This window comes from Rhipicephalus sanguineus, chromosome 1 (assembly GCF_013339695.2).
Source record: "Rhipicephalus sanguineus isolate Rsan-2018 chromosome 1, BIME_Rsan_1.4, whole genome shotgun sequence".
Lineage (NCBI taxonomy): Eukaryota > Metazoa > Arthropoda > Arachnida > Ixodida > Ixodidae > Rhipicephalus > Rhipicephalus sanguineus.
The window spans coordinates 101,916,327-101,939,345 of NC_051176.1; the positions used below are offsets into that span (position 1 = coordinate 101,916,327).

Here is a 23,019-nt window from a genome sequence, read left to right on the forward strand (position 1 = left end):
ACTGATCGGTAAATGCAAGCGTGTTACCATCCTGCCATCCACTCACGTACACTAACTTCACAATTGTAGCTTCTAGAGGATCTCTTCTTGGTTCTTTCGTTGAATTCCTGGTATTGAGAAATTTAAGCCAGGGCGAGACAATATTCTTGACTGAAGTTTTGACGATGCATTCCCTTCCAATTGTTTATCCTCAACGTGCGCGGGCGTGATCGGCAATAGAATTGCTGTATATTGATCCCAGATGGAGCCGGAGTCGCGCCTCTGTTTGCTACGTGCCGTTCCGTTGCCATTCGCCGAGCACAGTCACGTGTAAATTTATATTGCTGCAGTGAAGCTGGCCCACGTGCTGTGTGCGCGACGCCGTTCCCCCTTTTGGTATCGCGAATTCCAGAGCTATCACATTTGCGTTTCGAACGTGCGAGAGCCTTTGTGCGGATGCGTTTGATATTTCCTTCGATGCTGACTGCAATGGCTTTTGCGAATGGGACGGGACAAGGCAGCTCCGAGAAATGCGAGGTGAGTAACGGCTGAAGAACGGCATGTTGATTCCTGCTCGCTGGAATCTGCCACTTTGTTGTAATTGTTTTTCACGCTTCTCTTGAAGGGATAAAATATCACGAGAGCCCATCTGCAACCGGCTTGCTTTTCTTTCGTGCTTACCGCAGTCTCGTTTTCGTTTAGATTCACGTTGTATTTCATTGCTATTTTCCAATTCTTGGGATACCTGCAACGCCTCTGGCACGTTCTTCACGAAAGCATCTTCTCAAACGCGTTCAGAGCGGCGCTAGACCTTCTTATCACTTTCAGCTTCGCTTTCGGAAGTATAAGAAAAAAAAAACAAAAGTTTCCTTTCGTCTAGCTTCAGCAATGATGTAATAAGTCACAGTTTCGATGTAAGGGCGAAGCAGTAAATGCGATAGCAACATGCTTGAATGTTATACAAAATAAGGGTAGCAGCTAACTCCGTTAGGGTGCGATCGTGATCTTTAGGATCCAAGCTGATGACAACTTTGAACCCTATGGGTACCTGCCGGGAAATGGAAATTTCTTTGTTAGATCAGAAAATTCGTAAAATTTGGTTTCGTTAGATCGAGTGTAGCTGTATCTCTGGGATTGGCTTACATTGTGTGCTGACGGATGACGACGACGACGCGAAAAATTCCTACCAAAACATTAACTGTAAAAAAAAGCACAGAGATTACTACTGATACTTGTGGCTGCATAGCCTGTCATTTTGCAGCGGCGCACGTCGGTACCTTTTGAATAACAAAGAGAGGGCGAGTGCATCCTGAAGTGAACGGCGCAGAAAACGGCATTCGAACGGGAAATGACACTGCGCGTAACTGCCACCTATCTCGAAGTCATAAGGTGCGATGCCGTGCGGTCGACGTTCGGGCGTTTCAGTTACTGAATTTTAAGGGTGCATGAGAATAGACAGCACGTTTTGTTCATTCCCCTTTAAAATGACGTACGACAGCTCGAACGGCGGCCATCGAACGCACGACGCGCGCTTGGCCATTGCGTCCAACGATCACGTGTTCGGTTGGTTGAGCACACAGGAACGATGGGCGTTACCACTGCTATAATGCGTGCACAGTGGCGTCCGCTCGCGTGTTGTTTGCGTTGCTTACTGCCTGTTGCAATTGTTCGGTCGGCAGTCGAGGCCATGCAGGGCAGGTGATCAGGGACGGCAGGCCTAATGGCTTAACGCTCCAAACAGGTGCGATGAGGCATCATACTGTCGTAATGTGCACAGACGCCGAAGGACGTGCATGCTTGATGGCAAACGGTTAAGGCGCGCGAGTTTTGTGGCCACTTGCTTCTATCGCGCACAAATAGCACGAACGAAAGAAACGACGTCTTCTTTTTTTTTTCTCTCTCTCTCTCTCTTCCCTTTTTTTGCGTTGCAGTGCCCTTCTGGTTTCCAAGCAAAGGACATCAAAAGGAGGAAAATAGAAATAGAGAGGACATGACCCGAGCTCGCTTGAAAATAAAGCTCCCTCGTGGTTAAGTCATGCCTGCGCGAAGAGGGAAGAGCAAGCGTTGCGCCTTCATTTCTGCGCCTGTGGGCGAAGGTGGGATGGCGAGCGACCCACTCCGTGCGACCGCGCAATACGATGATACTACGTTTGGCGGCTTCACATGGTGCATTGATGGGAAAGTTGGTTCAGTATTCGTAAAGATACAACAGAGCGCAAATTATCACGCGGGAGGAACAGGACGGGAGGACCACTCACTAACAACTGATTATTTGCAATAAAAAATTGGGGGGGGGGGGGCGGCGAAGCATGTAGGGAAGGGTGTTTCAGCTTCACTGACGCGAAACCTGTGGAGGGGCGAAGCATGCAGTGTGCGCCGGTGTTTCCCGCAGCAAAATCACTGCTAATGGGCAATGAGAGACAGTAGAGAGATTAGACACAGAGACCCGCAGTCCGTTTTTAGTTAACGTGCACGCTGCGAATCTTTATTTTTCAACTACGCACAAGAGAAATATCCGACCGGCACTACATTGCAGGTCAAGATGTAGTGCCTATATATACGCGGTGGCCGGTGAACGGTTGTGCAGCGCGAGCAGTCGGTTTTTTCAATCAAGAAACTCGCTTGCAGACGCTGCCTGCGTCGGCGTTGTCTCTCGCGGGCGAGGGCACGTTCTCGTTCCTTGCGAGCTGCTAGTTCAGCGTTCATCGCAGAAGCAGCGTTTCCATAGGCAACGCGCGCCGTTCGCTCTCCCTCGCCACACGGCGAGCGCTGAGGCGGTGGCGCCCTCTCTTGCACTCGAGGAAATGGACCCTCCCGACAACAGACGACGATGCACGACGACACGCCGAGACCCTAAGGTGCTTAGCCCTTAAAAAAACAGTCAAATGTGAGTTTATAAAGGGAATATACGAAAACAGTCCTTTGAGTGGTAATAAAAATAAAAAAAAAAACAAGATCAATTTTTATGACAACTAACGCGTTTGTCATGCGCACTTTGCAATGCAATGCGCACTTTGCAAGTCACGTACCGACGTTTTTCTTTTTCTTTGTTTTATGTTCAGTTCTTTATGAGCGCTTGTCCTATCATGCATTTACTTATCCATGTGGCTCCCAACCTTGTCGCTTCTTTCAAGCTTTATCTTATACCTTTAAGAACTTTGTCCACCGCGCGCGCCACTTTGGGCATCAGCTGCGATGTTCCCCTATAATGCTGCAGTGAGGTCATCGATGTGTCTATTGTGATCGCACTTGCTCGCCATTTGCAGCGCTGCACGGTGGAGACGATGATTTTTGGAAGTGCCAGAGTTTTCCAAAAAGGGGTACTCTCGAGCAATCGTACAGCCTACTGCCTTTTGCTGTAAAAGACTACCAACAGTCAATACATGTACCCGCGAGGCGGCTCCGACCTGGAAGTTATGAATCTATATCTCCAGCCAATATGACCTACTCACGCGCGATAAATTCTCTGCTGTAGTAGACACTCTCGCTTGCTTCTATAGGTGTTGTAGGGCAAACACTAGCTTCCAACGCAGACAAAAAAAAAAAAGGCAGAGAATTGCGTTCAATTTCTTTCCTTCCTCGTTGACGTTATGCGACCGCACTGCTGCGCACATGTACCCCCGGTGCAGTCCTTTCAGAGCACACAAACGCAAGTCGGCCACCGGGCGTGTCACTTTATGGAGGATAGCATAAAGGATCGACGGTGTAGATCCTAAGGACGCGCGAGAGCGAGGCGACAGGCTGCGTCATCGGACCATTCGCGACGTGGCTGTCTTTGCTTGTGTTGTGTTCACCTAAGGAGAAAGGTAATGACGCTTGGCGGCCTTCCGACGCTCACAAATGACACTAACCGGGCGTGTACGCACCTCGAGCACAGAATAGTTTCACACGCTGCCGTGCACGCTCGAGGTGCGAGTCGACCCTCACCGGCGCACGGCGATGCCACTCTGGTCGGGTACGCGTTACACCACAGCTATCGGTTGCCATAGGTGCCATGAACTTGTTGAAAACACGGCCAAGCACCCACCGCTGATTATCGCGAGAAATATGCGCGGAAGCGAAGGTTATCTCATGGTTTGTATACTCAATGTCAGAATGGTACTCGTCGAGATTATCACTTCAAACAGGGCAGAAGAAAGAAAGAAAGAAAGAAAGAAAGAAAGAAAGGAAGAAAGAAAGAAAGAAAGAAAGAAAGAAAGAAAGAAAGAAAGAAAGAAAGAAAGAAAGAAAGAAAGAAAGAAAGAAAGAAAGAAAGAAAGACTCCGAATCTCGTCGAGGCCGGCTCAAAGGCACATGGTTTCCTGTAGGTTATGCTTCGCCACGTGCGTCCTGAGCGTTAAACTCAATGATAAGAGAGTAATATTGAGTTAAGCTAGATCAAGTTCGAGCACATCTGTAAGTGCAAGTACGTCATCACTGAAAGGAGGGGTTGCCTGGGATGCTGTAAAAAACACCTGGGGCACCAAAATCAAAAGACGATAGGTGGGGTCATGTTGTGATATATAGAGACGCATGACGTATAGGTTAAGGTTCCCCAACCTGCGGGTAGCGCATGTGCCGAGCCTAATGGTGCCCAGCATTTCGCCCAGCATTTTATATATATATGTGTGTGTGTGTGTGTGTGTGTGTGTGTGTGTTCTACGTCAACTCCAATAACCCTAGAATACAGCATTTATTTTTTGCTGATATCTGCCTGGTTGTTTTTTTCCAAGAAAAAAAGAACGTGTGAAACAAGGCAAATATGAAATAGACGCGTGCTCGCGCGCCGCTACTCAAGCGCTTCCAAGCGTTCTTTGATTGATATACAGCTGGTTTGTTCATTGAACAGGGTTTCGCGCTCGATGATGGACGTGTCAGGAGCGTGTTTTGATGCACGTCCCTCAGAGTGAAGACCTGTACAATGAACGAACGCAGCCGCGTATTAATCGATATATATATATATATATATATATATATATATATATATATATATATATATATATATATATATGTGTTATCGCCTCCGCGACGAAAGAAAATGTCCTGCTGATGCACTCGGCAAAGCTCTCCAAGGTGGGGTCACCGGCTGCCCGGCTCATGACGCCATCCTGGAGTGCGCGCCCATTGGTGCAGGCTCTTGTGCATCCACCTTTGAGGAGGAAATGCTGTAGACTTCTAAAGTTGTATCCGAATATAGTTTATTTTGGTTCTTGGCATGGCGCACGAACACGGATGCTATTTCTACAGGTACGCTAAGCAGGTTGCGTCCCCCCCGCCTTTTTTTTTAAGTGCGTAAAAAAATATCTGTTACGACGCACTGTGAAAACTGCCCGTTCGTCCATCCCCCTGTCACGTAAGACGTTCATGGCTATAAAGAAATAGAATGTATAACACAGAACTACTTTTCCTGGCCATGGCGGGTTTGAACCCCGACCTCCACGCCCCAAATGCCAGTTTGTCAACAACTGGGCAACACGCTTGCAGAATGCGAATATGCCTGAACGCTATGAATGCGTCGTATCTGCTGTGCAAAACAAACGTAAAAGGAGTACACTTTCTACGAAGTCTTGGTTGAATTTCGTGATGACGGAATAAAAGCCCACTGCAGGACAAGGTGTACACATAGAGTTAACATGTAGGATTGTGAGCATCGGGAAAACTCTGACTGCGAAAATTTGCTGCTTAGCACGCGAAGTTTCGATGGTCCCACGATGCGCCTTCACTGGGGCCGTTAAAGAGGCTGACGAACGCTGGAAAGATGAAAGACGTCATGCCGATGCCGCCCGAAATCAACGTTCTAGGGAAAGCAGCAACCCACAATGAAACTCTACGCTTACGCATCCCTAAGATAAGTCCCAAAGGAGATTCTGAGTGGATTCTTTTTTTCTAAGAACCTCGAACATCTATATCTTCTATGAAATCTACACAATTAATTTATCTAATCCTGTCTATCGAATGTGGACCTCGCCACATTGAGGAAATGCTAAGATTGCAGCAAAACGCAGTAAAATGAGAGCAGACATGTAGGGTGCTCTGTTCTCATTGAAGGAAGTATGGGCGCTTCTTATGATGGTATGAGAAGACACTTCCAGGAATGTAAGGATGCATTCGCATGAAACGTAGATATTGCTTTAATATGTTTACGTATATATACTCACTTTACGGGGATCGGAAGCATTACCCACTATCGGTCGCCCTTTGATGTTATTCTTTCCACATTTGCTCCGTATTTTCAGGCAGTAAAGTTAATAAAAACACTAATATATTTTCATTAAAATAGATTGGTGTCATTGAGTCTGGAAGTCGAAAGAGTAAACTGAAAAAGTGCAGCGGGTATCAGCATTTCCCGTCGCCAACATAACATTATGCTGACATTTCACTTGGATGAAAACTTCATAAAACTTGAGTAAATCAGCGTGGCGAGATTTAGTTACAGTTGAAAACGCGAGTAATGGTTGAAAAAAAAAACGAAACGGGTACACAGATATGTATCCCACATCCGCTATACGCAGAAGCAATGTGATTTTATATACTTGGAAGTCTCCTGTGTCCAACGTAGTCCACAAAAGCAAAAACCTGTGTAGAAGGAGGAAGTTCGCTGCGAAAGTGGTTGCTCGCAGGCGGAAGCCATCCATCAGTTCAAAGTGGGCTTCTCGATGCCCACGGACATTCTAAACCTTTCGTGGTCTTATTTTTTTTTCTAGAGCCTCTACAGACGACGCATAGCTTTCACGTCATTTGCTGGCGTTGACGCGCGGCAAAACAGTGTCGGACGATTGCGAAAAAGCAGAGAAGGAGGCGCTGAAATCATTCTGCTTCTGTATATTTTCTGACCTGTATTTTCTGACTGTACCCCTTGTGGGGTGATTCCACGTAAGATCGAACAAACTATGGCTGGTCGACCTCTTAAATTTATTTCAAAATTTTATATATTATTGCCTGATGAGTGGAAAGAAGAGATCCGGACTTTGTTTTGCCGCCAAAAATTTTTTCGAAGCACAGGAAATCAATAAAGACGAAGAGGTGGAGTGGAGCGCTCATCCGCTCTGCTGTTTTGGCCAACTTTCGTTATGAATTGCACAAAATATATTAAAGTTAGGTAGCTGAAATTTATTTACCTAAATATATGCATGTTTTTGCTTCTGCTCAGGTATTTTTAGTTTTTATGTGTTGCGTAGATGTTTTTATAAAAAACCTCAAAAATGGCCCAACTGGCAAAATTTTCTTTACTTTGAAGGTCTTTATCTCCAAAAACCCTTGTAGCAAAGCGACAAAAATTTCGCATTACGTTCTTCGCATGCTTATCTACCAAACTGCAAAATCTTGCATTTATATAACTTTTCAGTAAAGAGATATGATCGGGCTAAGTTCAAGAAAACACCGAACAATGGAAACTTCTGACGACAATTAAAAAAAAGAACCCATTTTTTAAATTTCTTAGACTTTGTCCACTTATTCTCCTCCACATCAGCTTTCACAATCATTAAAAACATGTTGCATAATGCCGTTGCACTAATAGTTACGGCCCCTCCAATGAGACCCTTAGGCAAGGATGGGCAATTCCGACTTCTTGCCCAGTAAGTGTATAAAATGCAGGCAGGATTGAATTTCTTTTTATTAAAAGGCCAGCAGGTACCTAAAAAGGTGTCGCCGGCACTGAAGACGTTAATTTTGAAAATATTTGGTCACTGCAGCGGCCACGAGCGCGGTGTTACCGATCAGGCGCGCGCGCACCCGAGATGCTCGTTGTAAGAGACGGCGCAGTGAGAGCTCGTTTTCGCGTCCTCAGACCGATTGATTTCGAAACAGCAACACCTCTCGGGTGAGTTGAACGCACATGCACCGGTAGTCGCAGTGATCTGGTTAATTGCGTCGATTTCTTTTTCAGGGGGCATAAGAATGTCATCGTTAAACTGTGCGTTCCGCGAAGATCTTTCATTGCAGTGGTAGTAAAAGCACGCGTAGCACAAGTAGTCCGTCTCACTGACAGTCACTGATCTTTCGGGCGTTAAACGTTCCTTCAAAGCATTTATGCTAGGTCGGTAACTCTGCGAAATTTTGGCTTCTTTGCAATAATTAAAGGAGTACTGACACGATTTTGAGACATCGCAAATGGGACATTTTTTGCTTTGTTGGTATGCAGTGTCCACGCTGTCCACACACTGGAGTTGGAGAACACGTATAAAATATTTTAATTTGACTTTGAAGTTTTCGTCGCTGAGCATTTGCAAGCCAGCCACACTGCAAGGACATTATCCCGACGAGTCAAGACAGTTCCTCCGAGTTCACGAGTTCTGCGTCCTGCGTGCAGCCTAAATCGTAGAAATCACTGTCAGGGTCACTGGACGACAATTCACTCATCGTTGTCTATTGCACCACGAGCAGATGACGGATTTCCCGCTAGTACGTCGCGAGTTTCTGTATCTCCGTGACGTCACACTGCTACGAAACGACACTGAGAAGCCACCCCCTAGATATCGAAACCGAAAGTGTCTTTTTAAGGTGGCGCTAATTAAAATATATAGGATGCATTCCCAGGCACCACAATAGTCGTTTTACGTTTCTCGACACCACTATTTTTATTTAGAGCAACAATCCGAAATTTTTTAAAATTCGTGTCAGTACTCCTTTAAGCTTCTTGTGCTTCGAAAGGTAGTCTCCACAATAGACTCATTCAGAGCTATACTTTCTCGTCATGAGACGCACAGGAGGAGTAGAGTAAGGCATTACGAAGAACAAAACGTGAATTATGTTTATCCACCTGGTTCTCAGACAGCACAAAGGAATCGATCTTGTACGCTGTTGACCCTAACCTTGAGTGCCAGTTAGACCCCCAGCTCCCATCGACACACTCATTCATCGCCTAAGACTCGGAACCGCTTACACAAAGCACTTCTTATTCCGGATTCAGCGTCCATCATCGTCAACATGTTCGTGCGGCCACGACAACGAGGATGTGCATCATCTGTTGCTCGACTTTCCCAAGCATGACACACATAGACAGCGACTCGAACAGGAACTTCATACGCTGGACTCGGAGCGAGCGTTTTCGTTAGCGAAAATACTAGGCCCATGGCCGACTAGGATAAACCGCAAAGCGATGAAAGTGCTCCAGCGTTTTTTTGAGGACACTAATATTTGCGATGGCTACTGAGTTCTTGAACTTGTAGGACTGTATATATGTATATATATAATTTTCGTTTCTCATTTTTGATCCTAACAACTATGTGGAAAGGGGTAGCCGTCATCAAGCAATGGTGACAACAACTCTTTCATTTATTTTCTATTTCAATAAAAAAAAAAAGAGTAAGAGCAAAGCACAAGAACTATCCGCGCCGAATGAAGTGTGAACAGCGCACCGAACGCGCGGCCAGTTCAGGCCGTCTGCTGTCAACATCTAATATAGGCAAGCGCATCCGGTTACCGATAGTTTTGCTTTTCTTTCCTTTGACAATCCATATTTTGCTTTGCCACTGGAGCGCCACGTTCATGCTTTCCACTGACCGCAACTGGCGCAGCGCAGTTTCTGTGGCAGCAGCGTGCGTGAAGCGAGCGCTCATAGCTCCGGCCCTTATAGAGTTTTCATCTTGCTTCCATCTCCGCCGTGTTATCAGCGCCTAGCTGAGATGCGAACAGAGGGCGGATAGCATAGCGAAGCACCAGTGCACGTGCGTTCAAGTCACCCGAGAGGTGTTGCTGTTTCGAACTCAGTCGGTCTGAGGACGCGAGAACGAGCTCTCACTGCGCCGTCTCTTACAACGAGCATCTCGGGTGCGCGCGCGCCTGCTCGGTAGCTCCGCGCTCGTGGCCACTGCAGTGACCAAATAATTTCAAAATTAACGTCTTCAGTGCCGGCGACACCTTTTTCGGTACTGTTGGCCTTTTAATAAAAAGAAATTCAGTCCTGCCTGTATTTTATACACTTGCTGGGCAAGAAGTCGGAATTGCCCCTCCTTGCCTAAGGGTCTCATTGGAGGGGCCGCAACTATTAGTGCCACGACATTATGCAACATGTTTTTAATGATTGTGAAAGCTGATGCGGAGGAGAATAAGTGGACAAAGTTTAAGGAATTTTAAAAATGGTTTTTTTTTATTTGTCGTCAGAAGTTTCCATTGTTCGGTGTTTTCTTGAACTTAGCCCGATCATATCTCTTTACTGAAAAGTTATATAAATACAAGATTTGGCAGTTTGGTAGATAAGCATGCGAAGAACGTAATGCGGAATTTTTGTCGCTCTGCTACAAGGGGTTTTTTAGATAAAGACCTTCAAAGTAAAGAAAATTTTGCCAGTTGGGCCATTTTTGAGGTTTTTTATAAAAACATCTACGCAACACATAAAAACTAAAAATACCTGAGCAGAAGCAAAAACATGCATATATTTAGGTAAATAAATTTCAGCTACCTAACTTTAATATATTTTGTGCAATTCATAACGAAAGTTGGCCAAAACAGCAGAGCGGATGAGCGCTCCACTCCACCTCTTCGTCATTATTGATTTCCTGTGCTTCGAAAAAATTTTTGGCAGCAAAACAAATTCCTGAACTTTTCTTTCCACTCATCAGGCAATAATATATAAAATTTTGAAATAAATTTTAGAGGTCGACCAGCCATCGATTGTTCGATCTTACGTGGAATCACCCTATGGCCTTTAGCGAACGCCTCCTCCTCCTCCTCCTCCTCCTACTACTACTACTACTTCTTCTTCTTCTTCTTCTTCATCTTATATTATTATTATTATTATTATTATTATTATTATTATTATTATTATTATTATTATTATTACACAAATGATACCAGCGTCATGCAACTTACGCGATTAAAGATTCGTGCTATATTTTGCCTCAATCTAGAGGACCCACTGCAAGTTATCGCATACGCTGGGGCATTTGTGTTGACGATGGCTGTATGCATAACGACAATAATTATAATTTCGTGCTTCCTATTTCGGCGCGTTCTTTATGAAGGCGAAAGCCTTAGATGCCTCATCAAACGCGGAAACTGAACGTCGGCGGCGTCGGCGTCACCACGAGTGATGCAAAAAATTACACCATCTCCCGCTAAAGGGAACCATGTGTGGATGCGAAAGCAGCGGGGAGATGGTTCGCTTGAGCGGGAGATGGCGTAATTTTTTTTCTTGCGTTCTTGAGCCTGTGCCTTCCGCTGGCGTAGAATCAACACTGTCTTCCAGTCTCTATTCAGCTCCCGCTGCGTGGAACTGCCGGTGTCCGAGGTATTCGACTCCCGCAAAGTCGCAAGGTCATGTGCGCCTGCCTCTCTGCAGACCATGCCATTGGTGTCGTCGTCGGATTCTTCAGCGAGGGAAGGAGAGCACGAGCGCCCCGCGTCTAGAGCCACAGAAGCAGAGGCGGCCATCGGCCACTCGTGCCACGTCAAGACGTAGGAGGCGTCGCTGCTGCCTATTCGTCGCAGGAAAGAATGAGGCGCGCGAGCGGGGGGGGGGGGGGGGCGTAGGAGAGGAGAGAGAGGGCGAGGGGACGCGCATGCGCTGGCGCTCATCGCGGCGTTGCGCAGGAAAGAATGAGGCGCGTGAGAGGGGGGGGGGGCGTAGGAGAGGAGAGAGAGGGCGAGGGGATGTGCATGCGCAGTGGGGGTGTGGACGCCAAGGGAAGGATGGACAAAGCCCCCGCCTTAAGCTGCTTCGCATCTAAAAACATCATCACGTGATGACCTCGCCATATGACGGCATCATATCGTCACAGATTGCCAAAGTTTGTGGCGTCTGCGATCATGACGTCACTACGGCGTCACATAACGCGTCGCCACATGATGACGTCATCACATGACATCGTCGCTTGGTCGCAGGTGGGCTGATTCCGGAAGCACTGTAGATACCAGTGAAGTGGTGAAAGCTTGCAGTGCCTGCGATCCCGGAGGCAGTGCAAAACCACGTAAGGTGCAGAAAGCTTTAGGGGGCAGGCGGATGGGACAATGCGATCGACTGAGAAGATAAAGAAGATGTATTTCATCTTCCAGTCGTCTTAGGCGTATGCATAAGGGACCGTGTGAATTTTAATAGTAATTGTTGAAGTTTAACGTCCCGAAACCACGATATGATTATGAGGGACGCAGTAGTATAGGACTCCGGAAATTGCGACCACCTGTTGTTCTTTAACGTGCACCTAAACCTAAGTACACGAGCCCCAAGCATTTCTCCTCGATCGAAATGTGGTCGCCTCGGCCGGGATTCGATCCCGCGGCCTTCGGGTCAGCCGTCGAGCATAGCCACTAGAGCTCCCCGGGCGGGGTGCCGTGTGAATATTGAAGAAGGACCTCTAAGAAAAAGAAATTATCGCCTTTCAGTCATTTCTCTGTAGATAGACCAGTAAGTTGATCATGTCGTACCTGGCAAAAACTCTGGATCGAATATACCGCGTGACTATCTAGATCGCAGCTTGTAACAGTTTCATTTGGTATACAGAGCGATCGATTGCGCCCCAATTCATGTTGATTACCTGTAGATACGGACACCTTGCTTGAGTGATAGGCCGCAATTTCCCATCAGCTGAATACAAATACTTCCCAGTTGGCGTTCGAATTATTCTCTTCACGACAGATGTTGAAATTACAGTAAAATTCAATCCGATAAGTAGTGAAGTCGTGCTTGCTTAGCCATGAATGTCAAGAGTGGCACCACTTTCGATAAATTCGTCCTTAATACATGGATCCGAAAACATAGTGTTGCAGTTCAGTTTCTCCAAAGCTTCCCTATAACACCTTGAATATTGAACTGGAGGGCCGATTTCAGCACATTTTTTAAATGAATACCACGGGATGGAGTGCTAGTCAGTTTCGTAATTGCAAAGCGTCCGGTTGTTAGCGGAATAAAAAAATATTAATTGAATATTTTAATTACTTACCTGAATGTTACAATTCTTCATAGGGGTAATATTTCTACCAAAAACAGATTTTGTTACATATTAAGAGGGACCAGGGCTACCCTTCACGGGCGATGACAAAAGACAAATGGGTTAAAGCATCACAACTAATTAATTAACAAATAAAGAAATAGCGTTCTTATATTTAATGTGGTTCCTGCGGTGTAGTACACAGAGGTGTCAAATATTCATTTAGTTTCCGTGTGGTTCGAGATGTCCATTATACCCCCCTCGCGATGCCTAGCTCTATCCTCCTGCTTTATCCAATTTTTAGAGCGTCCTCCCGGAAAGGCATTGGTCCCGTGTTCGAACACAGGCCCAAGACGAATTTGTCGTGAACTAAGAAGTGCTTCTGTGTGAGAAATCCTTGTGGAATTCCTTGTAGCTTTGTGGTACAAAAGGGTGGATGGCAATTTCCCCATTCACAGCCCTTCAATCCACCGTCGCCCCGCCACGGTGGTCTAGTGGTTATGACGCTCGACTGCTGACCCGAAGGTCGCGGGATCGAATCCCGGCCGCGGCGGCTGCATTTTCGGTGGAGGCGAAAATGTTTGAGGCCCGTGTACTTAGATTTAGGTGCACGTTAAAGAACCCCAGGTGGTCGAAATTTGCGGAGCCCTCCACTACGGCGTCTCTCATAATATCTTGGTTTTGGGACGTTAAACCCCAGATATTATTATCAATCCACCGTCGGAATGGCGCAGAACTGATTTTCTCTAGCGTAGTGCTCACGGACTGAAACGCGCAATCGCTGAAAGCTTTCGATATAACGACTTGGTACCGAAATAACCGCGTCATATCACTACGAATGTGGCCGCTATAAGTACTGTTGGCTGTGAAGCAACTGTTCGAGTTGAAATGGCGGCGATATGACCCGAAATGAAGACGGCGAATGGTTCGTGCGTTACTTGACCCTAAATTGTCGCGTTTCAATCCGCGAGTGCTGTACACGCGTTCGAACACGGCACGTAGCGCGCAGTTACGTGCATGCAGCGTGAAATAGTCAGAGGTGAAAGTGAAACAGCAGCGTTCCAGGCACGAGGATAATAAATTACGTTCGCAGTTGCGTGTTCCGCCGCGACAAGATTCGACGTCCATGGCAGGAGGATAACACGCTTATCTCAGAACGGGAGCAAACCGAGGGAGCTGTGCGTATCCTTCTTTTTCTCAATCCTTTCACTTTTCACTCGAGGTCGGTTACGCTGCAAACGGAAAACGAGACGATATCGATTAACGCCGTATCAATCTCCCCGGCCTCGCCAGGGAAGGCCGCAGCAACACTTTTCTTTTTTTATTTTCGGCGGAAGTACACTGCAAATACTGTGGAAATAACGGAGGCAAAGAAAAGATACAGAAAAAAAAATACATGACGCACGAGCCGTGCAACAATCGGTTATTACCGTCGTTTTGCAACTTCTCCAGCGTGTTTGGCTTCCTGTCCGTCGCTGAATTACGACGCCGTTCGAAAATGGCGTATTGAACGCACTTAGGTGCCTGTGCTCGCTCTTTGATATTATAAATAATGGCGTGGGACGTCCTGGAGCTGCACATTATTTTATGAGGAATGCCGCGATGGAGGGCTCCTGTATGATATTGATTCGAGTTGCTGTATATATCATAAAAATCCAGACAAGAAAGAAGTTCAGGGGAAGATGGAGGTCTGAAGTGATGAGAAATCGTTACAACTGCCCTGATGAAGACAAGTCCACTCGTCGAAACGTTGCTCCAGCGACATTCCGTGTTCAGCGATTTTTAATCGCTGCATACTATAGATAGTCCTACAATATTTAGGAATTCTGGCGCTGCGATTGTTCTGCTACAATGAAAATGATGGTAGTACATGGATTTTTGTAGTGTTCGTGATCGCGGCTTCAAGCTTTTCGCTCGCTTTCCTTATTGCTGTTCTCCAGCTTCAGTGACGCAAATCTCCTTTTTACGTACCTTAGAACACTCAGAATGCATCACCAGCAGCGTTCGCAGTAACGCGTTACAAGTAACGGCACTGAATAAAAATTCTGATCATGGAGTAACGGCAGAAATAACGTCCGTTACTTTCTTTTTTTCGGTAATGCGTCATTCTCTTTTATGGGTAACGTAGGGCGGTAACGGGTTCCTTTTTCTTTAGCGTAACGAGTAACGTATTTAGTTACTTTTTTTTTGGTAACGCTTACAACACTGCCTACTAGTGAAAGAACTTGAGTTTTATATTAAAGCACCCTTCACATCTCACACTTATATATTGATAAATGCTGCAAAATCTAGGCAGCAGTGGCTGAGGCAACAATGCCACTACCGCATTATATTCTTAAATTTTCGAGCGACCGTATCCTCGTGCGCGCGCGCGCACGCACGCACGCACGCACGCACGCACGCACGCACGCACGCACGCACGCACGCACGCACGCACACACACACACACACACACACACACACACACACACACACACACACACACACACACACACCACACCACACACACACACACACACACACACACACAGTGTGCGTGGCGTGAACAATCATTCCAAATTGTTCTGATTTTTGTGGTTTTTATACTGTACTGTGAATATGTATGAAGCAAGCAGTGCCTTCTCAATTATTACCTTTTTTATGTTGCGCGCGTAATTCTTGATTGTATTGTATTTATTGATTGCATATCCATTCCTGTAATGACTCTCTGGCGTTAACAGTATTAATAAACAAACAAGCAAACAAACAAGCCCTTCTATGCTGCATATCGCTTCCAAAGGGAGTCATGGTTGAACCGCTCTTACCGCGTTCCGCTCCGTCACCATCGCATGACGCCGTCACGTGAAACTCTAATTTGCTGTTGAGACGCAGACCTCACGTGATGTGTGCGTTCACTACTCCGTTCCTACTCTTGGTCTCGCCATTACCAGCGCTATCGCATTTGGGTTCCGTGGTTTCACACGAGCGATAGCCGTGGCGCGGGCGTGCTTGGTGTTTTGGCGAGTCGCCTTGTATGCTATGATGTGCCTATATACTTAGGGTTCAGTGTACCCTACTGCTGCAATCGCTGTGAGAGCGCGTGAAGGCATTTTATTACATGACATGACCACGGAAATCCGTCTGACGCCGACTTCAATGGCTTTTGCGAATGGTATACGTGAAAAGTCGGCTTCGAGAAATGCAAGAATATGCGATATATATGGCGATTACACAGTTCTAATGATGATGATGATGATGATGATGGAAAACATTTATTATAAAAAGAAAAAGAAAGAGAGTTTGGGGGTCAAAGCATGACCCCGCTACATGGTCGGCGTCCCTAGTCCGGGACACCGCATGACGAGGCCCCGTCTCGCGTCCGTCGCACCAGAGCCCGTTGCGACTCCAGTGAGGAGCAGTTGAAGAGGGCAGTCTCCCATGCCTCTCGTGAAGGGGTAGTGGAAGGGGCGGGTGGGGATTTTTAGTACATGCCCACACCGTGTGGAAGATATCACAGGCCTCCCCACAGTGTGGGCACCGCCCATCCGTGTTCGGATCGTAGTGTTTTAATATTGCAGGACAGAGTAGAGTACCTGTCTGCAGGCGCCTTAGAGTTCGCTCATCCGCCTTACTCAGCCCCTTTGCAGGAGCCGGGAAAAGGCGGTGAGTGTCGCCATAATACGCGAGAATTTCTTTGAACCGCAGCAGCGACGTGTTGGCCTCCGAGTCATAATTAAGAGCCAGGGTCAGGAGCCCGGTGGGTAAGCGCTCGGGCGGCCGCGTGAGCGGCCTCATTACCTCGTAAGCCCTGATGGCCAGAAGCCCATATAATTCGTTTTGTGGTCGGATAAATGGCAGCCCGTTTATAGCCGGCCAAATTCTAAATACGCAGTTCTGAAGGCACGCGATGGAAACGGAACTACTGCTTGTCGCAGCTTTGACTCCAGTCGCTATCGACGCGATCATAGATGTAGCGCCCACGCAGTTCGCGTGCGCCGAGTAAAACATAAAACGAAACTTTGCCGTAGCCGCTGAAGCCTTAGTCGCCAGCAACGCGATTGTGGTAGATTCTGGATAACGACCACGCCTTTGTGAAGGCCGCCGGCCGTTTCGGTTGTTCGCGAACGCCATTTTCGCTCCTTTGTGTCGCCATTTGTGGCGCTTCGTGCTTGGCGCGCTCCGAGGATCATCCGAATTAACCAGATTGTGGCCACATATGACCGAATTAACGCGAGTTTGGTGCCATTAAACAATACATATGATTTCCGGGACCGGTGAACACGTCCGAATTATTCTATTTTCCGAATTAACGGGGACAGAATTATTGAGCTTTTACTACAGTAGCACAAGAGCCCATTTGTGGCCGGCTTCTGTTTATTTTGCGCGTACGGCTGCCTCATTTTCTTTCAGAGCATTGCTTCATTTTAGTGCGATTGAGGTGGTAGTTGCGATGTCGGCAACATCGCTGGCACGATCGTTATCACGGAAGCGCCTTAGACGGAGCGGCGTTCAGAGCGGCGTTCTCGATATTTTTTTTCTTTTTCCCCCAGGATTCGCCTTCGGACGCAAGAAGAAAGATTATCCGTCCACCTAGTTGTACGTGCGGAAATGCATACCTTTGTTTAGCGAAAGTATTGCAAATAGGCGAACGCAACAAAAGTGGCGGTGAGTACGGTTGACTGGAGGGATGCCTCTGGGCGAACTAGAGGTGGCTTTACCGTGCAGCTCCAGATCACAAGGTGGAGGGCCTATCCGTTTGGGAGCCATATAGACGTTTTCACTTAAGGCAGATGGGCGCCGCCACCTTGGGCTGTTAAAGGCACACTAAAGGCAAATAACAATTTATGTCAGAGTGAAAGCTCAATGTATGACAACGTCTAAAACAGCAGTATTATCAACAGCAGTGCCATGCTTACCGAGAAATTAAGCTAAATGTATCACACGATGAGCGCCACGAGTAGGACATTTTGGAAGTGATCCCGATGAGAGGGAGAGTCTGAATACAATTAATCCCTAGTAATCAAACTAGCTGCAATAAAAAAAGAACCTTCTGTGCATCAAGAGACGTAATAAAATGCTGCTTGTTCGTGTCTGTTTTATTCATGGAAAAAAGAAACTCTTTGGCAGTGCCATGGGGAACGGCGCGCGTGGTTCAAAAGTTCCGTTTTCGCCGAACTGCGCTTCGTCCGGCGCCCTGCTTCGCTCACGCGGTCGCGTCTCAGTGGTAGTTTCGGTATCGCGTACTGCCGCGTGTGTTTTGCACGCTCGTGAAAGTCGCTCTGACAGAAAGTTCGACAAAATACCGCATGCATGTGATGTTGCCGGATGCCCGAATAGTGCACGTTGCCGCGCAGTAAAGGCGGGCAACGTTGGGCACGGCAACAGTGACGTACGAAGTACCGCTTTCAGGCGGGTGATTTTAAGTGCGCTAACGCGATGCGGACCACTAGAACGGGATTTTATTTTTAAGTAAGCACTTCCTTGGCATAAAAGTAGCACTACGAGGTTTCTGTACCGCTATTTCAACAATCAACGCCGACTTAATATTTGCCTTTAGTGTTCCTTTAAACGAATGTTTTCTTATTTTTGTACATCGCGTCATGCATTAATAAGGTCATGAAATATCGAATGCAACAACCCAGCAGTTTTCATGCGCATGCGTCGGCCATAGCACTATTCGTTTAGTTAGACAAAACGGCGAGGTTACCAGGCTATTATAGCGGCACCGAAAGCCCTGCGTAATACGGTCTGTTGTAGTGCAAGACGGGTGCACCAGCGTTTTTGCATCTCTTCCTTACCAGAATATGGCCCGTCGCGACGGAGAATCGAACGTGCTACCTCGTGCTCGTCAGGCATCCAATGAACTACCGCGGCGGAGACTCGTTGCTCTTAACTGTGCTCACGAGTGCTGCTTATATGTATACCGATCGATGCGGGTTTGACCTCTGAATGCAGTCTTTCTTTTTTTTTTAAAGAAATTTTAAGACCACAGGGCCTCTTTGAGTGGACCGCCGTGTCCAAGTCTTTCGCTGCATTGCAGGGAGTGCGGCTGAGCGCCTAAGCTGACAGAAGCAACTGTGCTCGCAAGATTAAAAAAAAAAAGACGGAGTGGGAGATTGAAGAGGCGTTTTTTATCAGAAAACTTGGTGAAGCATGTGTCGCGAGGCCGTCAATATTGTTGCATAATATCGAATTAGCTTTCCTCATTGCCAATTACTAAATCTCCTCTTTTTTTTTCGTTTCGGATCACGAATCTGTTTTTCATGAGTATATATGAGTGTGTGTTCTTCAATAAAGCTGCTTGTGTGTAATTCTAATCTTGGAATAAAAGATGAAGTTGCACATCTGTAACCTTTATTCGCTTACACCATACGCGGCTGCATCAGAAAAGACAAGGAGAACGAAGGTCGAAGTACTTGTCAACTCAAAGCGCATTCTGAGCAGGAAGGGGAGACAGTTGCAAGACGATACGAAGTTTTCCCGCTTATCGGGCGGCGCCTTATCGGCGGCCAGATTGTATCTAGCGTCTATTTGAGTGATGGCGGTGGGCGTTTGGCTTGTCTTGTGCCAGCGTTTCACAATCGGAGAGGTGGGACCATCACGTTACGTCACATCCTCGCCGCGGCTTCACCATGTGCATATAAAGTACCGTTACTTGTGCGTTTCGCCGAACTCGCGAAACATGCCATTCGACAGATTAGGCTATTATGCCATTACGCAGCTTCGAATATACTTCTCACGGCGTTTTCTATAGTGAATAATCCTTTTAAAATGCAAAATATATGTTTCCCGCAGCCGTCACTATGTTCTTGCGGCTGATCTATTCGTAATCACTGCTGAAAAGTTATTCACTTAGTTGCGAAGCCGATCTGAGTGGGTCCCCCCCCCCCCTTTTTTTTTTGGTGCGGCAACAAAACACTCTAATAAAACGCTTTTGAATTCGACAAACTATGATCATACCAGGAAAATTATGTTTTTCTATGCAGTACTGATGCAAAAGTAAAAACTACGCAGCCTAACAGTACAAATTAAATTGGGGGCTGTCAAGCTAATTCGCTGGCTAGCTGAGTTAGTGCCACTTCACTCTGATTCAAAATTGAGATTCTGGAGCTCCTGTTATAAACACGCAGGTACCTTGTGTAGTGTCTGTACAACTAGCTTCGTCATACATTCATTTCGTAAATATTATACGCACAATTATTTACGAAAGTTAGTTGGCCATCATGACTTGCCGTGTCAAGCAAGTTTCTTCACTGACTCAAACAACATCGAGTGCTTTTTTCCTAAGTGGCTATAAGAATGAACTTAGACATTAAGGGAGTGACCTCCATATTGAAATGACACAAGAAATGCTATAGGAGCCAGAAGGTAATTAGACAGAGCGAAAAAAAACTGCGATGTTTTAAAGCGTCGAATCAAAGATAAAAAGCCTGATAACACTTAAGCTTCAGAGAGGTACTCCGATATAACTCAAGCGTGATTGCCTGATAGCGTGATAAGCGTTATAAGTTAAGAGGCTCATTCGTAATAAGCGTGTTAAAGTGTGTGGTATTAGGAGCGTTGATAGCGTATGGGTCTCTTATATAGCGCATGTAGATTGCCCGTACGTATAGGTCCCGCCTTTGGCTTGCTTTGTCGTTATTGCACAGATAAGGAGCTCTGCGTTCAGATGTTTCGATTTCCATATCAGAGTAACAGATTACAAGATTAAGAATTCACTATACTGGCGCCCTTATATGACGGAACCCAGACACTAGATGTTTCCATAAGCAAGGCTGGGAAACTATCCCACGCCGCTGCCTAAGGTCGCGCAGTCAAGAGGGCAACGTATCCTTCCGGAACATTATGGGAGGCCTTTTTCTTGTTACTGTTCTCTCGAAATCCTTGCCCTATTTTCTGACGCCGTGGAGTGTACGCGTTATTTCAGTGCCAGACGCGTCATGTCATAGAGTTCGGATCGCGCAAGGAGCTGGCAAGCAGTTCGTATGTGGATAAGCAAATAAAAAAATTAAGGACGTCTGGCTTGTTTACGATAGAGCAAAAACGCGGAGCTGGGATTCTGAGCGCCGACAGGCGTGGGAGGAACTAAAGGAAATGATATATCGCATAAAACGCGCGTAATTTTAAGCGCATCTCTCCCGACGTAGAGTCGTCCGTTTTCCAGCCGGGCAAATTCTCACTCTCGCGCGAGTGCGGGCGTCCAGTTCCACGCATGTTTCCTGGCAACGAGTCTCGGTCTGACCCTAGAACGTGTCCAGCGGACGCGTGACAACACAGTTTTCTCTCCGACTCGGCACCGCAGAACACCTTTTGCGCCAATAGAGATCCCAGCAAAAGTGCGACTGCGCGGAGTCTCGTATAAACTTGAAGGCATGATTTTCATATCTCTGGGCCGTTAAGTTTGGCCACTGTACGTCCCCTTGAGGTAGCCTGAATGTTCGCGCGAGTACAGCCAGGGGCTAGCCGTAGAGCGACCGTGCCAAATAAGCGTTCGCTATCTTTCCTTCTCAATGTCGTGAGGCCGGTTGCTTCTCTTTTTGGGCGTACGGTCGTACGTTCAGTTTATTTCTTTCCTGTCGGTGAATATACCTGGCCCCTGATGGGGAGAATATAGAAAGATGGTATCAGCTTTCCCAGACTTTAGAGCTGCGCTAACAGATTTCAGTTAGTTCTTTTTTTCTATTTCCTTTACTGGAAACAGCGCGAAAATAACAAAGACCCAAGAAGAAGAGACAGGGCTTTTCACACTGTTTCCAGTGGCAAAACCGTGCCAACGGGCTCAATAGCAGACACTTATTTATTTTTAAAAATTATTAATGAACATTGTGGGCGAGTCGGGGGACTTCTAACTGGGCAGCCACGACTAAATGACAGCTAAGAATGTTTGGACTTTCGCGTAGAAATTATGGCGTTAAAAGAGCAAAGCTTGCTCTTTATAACCAAAGTTGTAGCTTTTAGTGAAAAATCTAAATGGTCATCTTCGGCATTCCTTGATAGCTCGATGTAAAATAGGTGTCTGAAGAGAAATACGCGTCATTGTTTATACTTTTTGGTCACTGTGTGTGTGTGTGTGTGTGTGTGTGTGTGTGTGTGTGTGTGTGTGTGTGTGTGTGTGTGTGTGTGTGTGTGTGTGTGTGTGTGTGTGTGTGTGTGTGTGTGTGTGTGTGTGTGTGTGTGTGTGTGTGTGTGTGTGTGTGTGTGTGTGTGTGTGTGTTATCACCCTGCTTTTTAGGAGTATAGGCTTAATAAAGCATCATCCGTTTCCTTTCTTGTTCTACGTGTGTTGTCCGTTCACGCCGTCCTATTATATGCTATTTTATCAACTCGCCTAAATTTACACTTTATGGTCGAATATACGTACTAATATTACAGCTAACGCAGGTAATGTTGTTATCCAAGAGTCGTATACACATATGGCTGCTGACCTATATATCCTGTACTATGTAATGGAACAACGCAAGAGCAACGTTGCCGCAGAACGCTCTGTCCAGTGAACATCCAGTGGTCAGTATTGATGTAACTTTCATCGCTTCTTTCTAAAAGAGACGTCGCCAACTCTCGTATTTAATGTTCTGTCTCCCCCGTGGCGTTCGCATCGCTTTATTTGGTGTGACGTGATTCTTCAATGAGGCCACCTTCGTAAAACAAAAGCAGAGCGCAAAAAAGACCGGACACAGAAACACAAGAAAGATGGGACGTCCCTTATTTGTTGCTCTCTACTTTCATTTTATGACCGTGAACCAACTCGCCCAGCTAAGAATTCTATTCGGTCATCTTCATAAGTTCAAGAAGCCTAGTTAGTAATACTTATTGCTGAGTGAGTTGGTACATCCTTACTGGAATACAAAAAGATACGCAACGATCCTTCTACGATAGTTAGGGGTCTTCTTGTACTCCAGTAAGTCTAGTTAAATTTCGCATACTACACTGCCACATGAGGAAATGTTCAGCGTGCCTTCGCAGTACCGTACTTACAGAAATCTCTTGGGCAATGTACATCGGACAGACTCGTTGTTTTGCCCCCTACACGTAGCGGTACAACATACAACATAATATGGGCCTTTGAAGCCATTAGCTATCTCGGAGGTACTTCACTCTCTAACGGTTACGTTGTATCTGCACAGAGGACCTTGACTCTATAGCTGTGGAACATTTTTGCCAGTAAAGCACCATCTGCACAGTGTGTGAAACGCTATACCTCTGATCCTCCTGAAAA

The 23,019-nt window shown here is 46.4% G+C and overlaps 1 long non-coding RNA gene across 1 annotated transcript in view; it reads left to right on the plus strand.

Annotated features, from left to right (window-relative positions):
* Nucleotides 1–414: 414 nt before the first annotated feature.
* LOC119394616 (uncharacterized) overlaps nt 415–23,019 on the plus strand; it is a 147,676-nt gene continuing 125,071 nt past the window's right edge. Inside the window, exon 1 of the long non-coding RNA XR_005184196.2 lies at nt 415–516. This is a non-coding gene — a long non-coding RNA (uncharacterized LOC119394616). The remainder of the gene's footprint in view (nt 517–23,019) is intronic.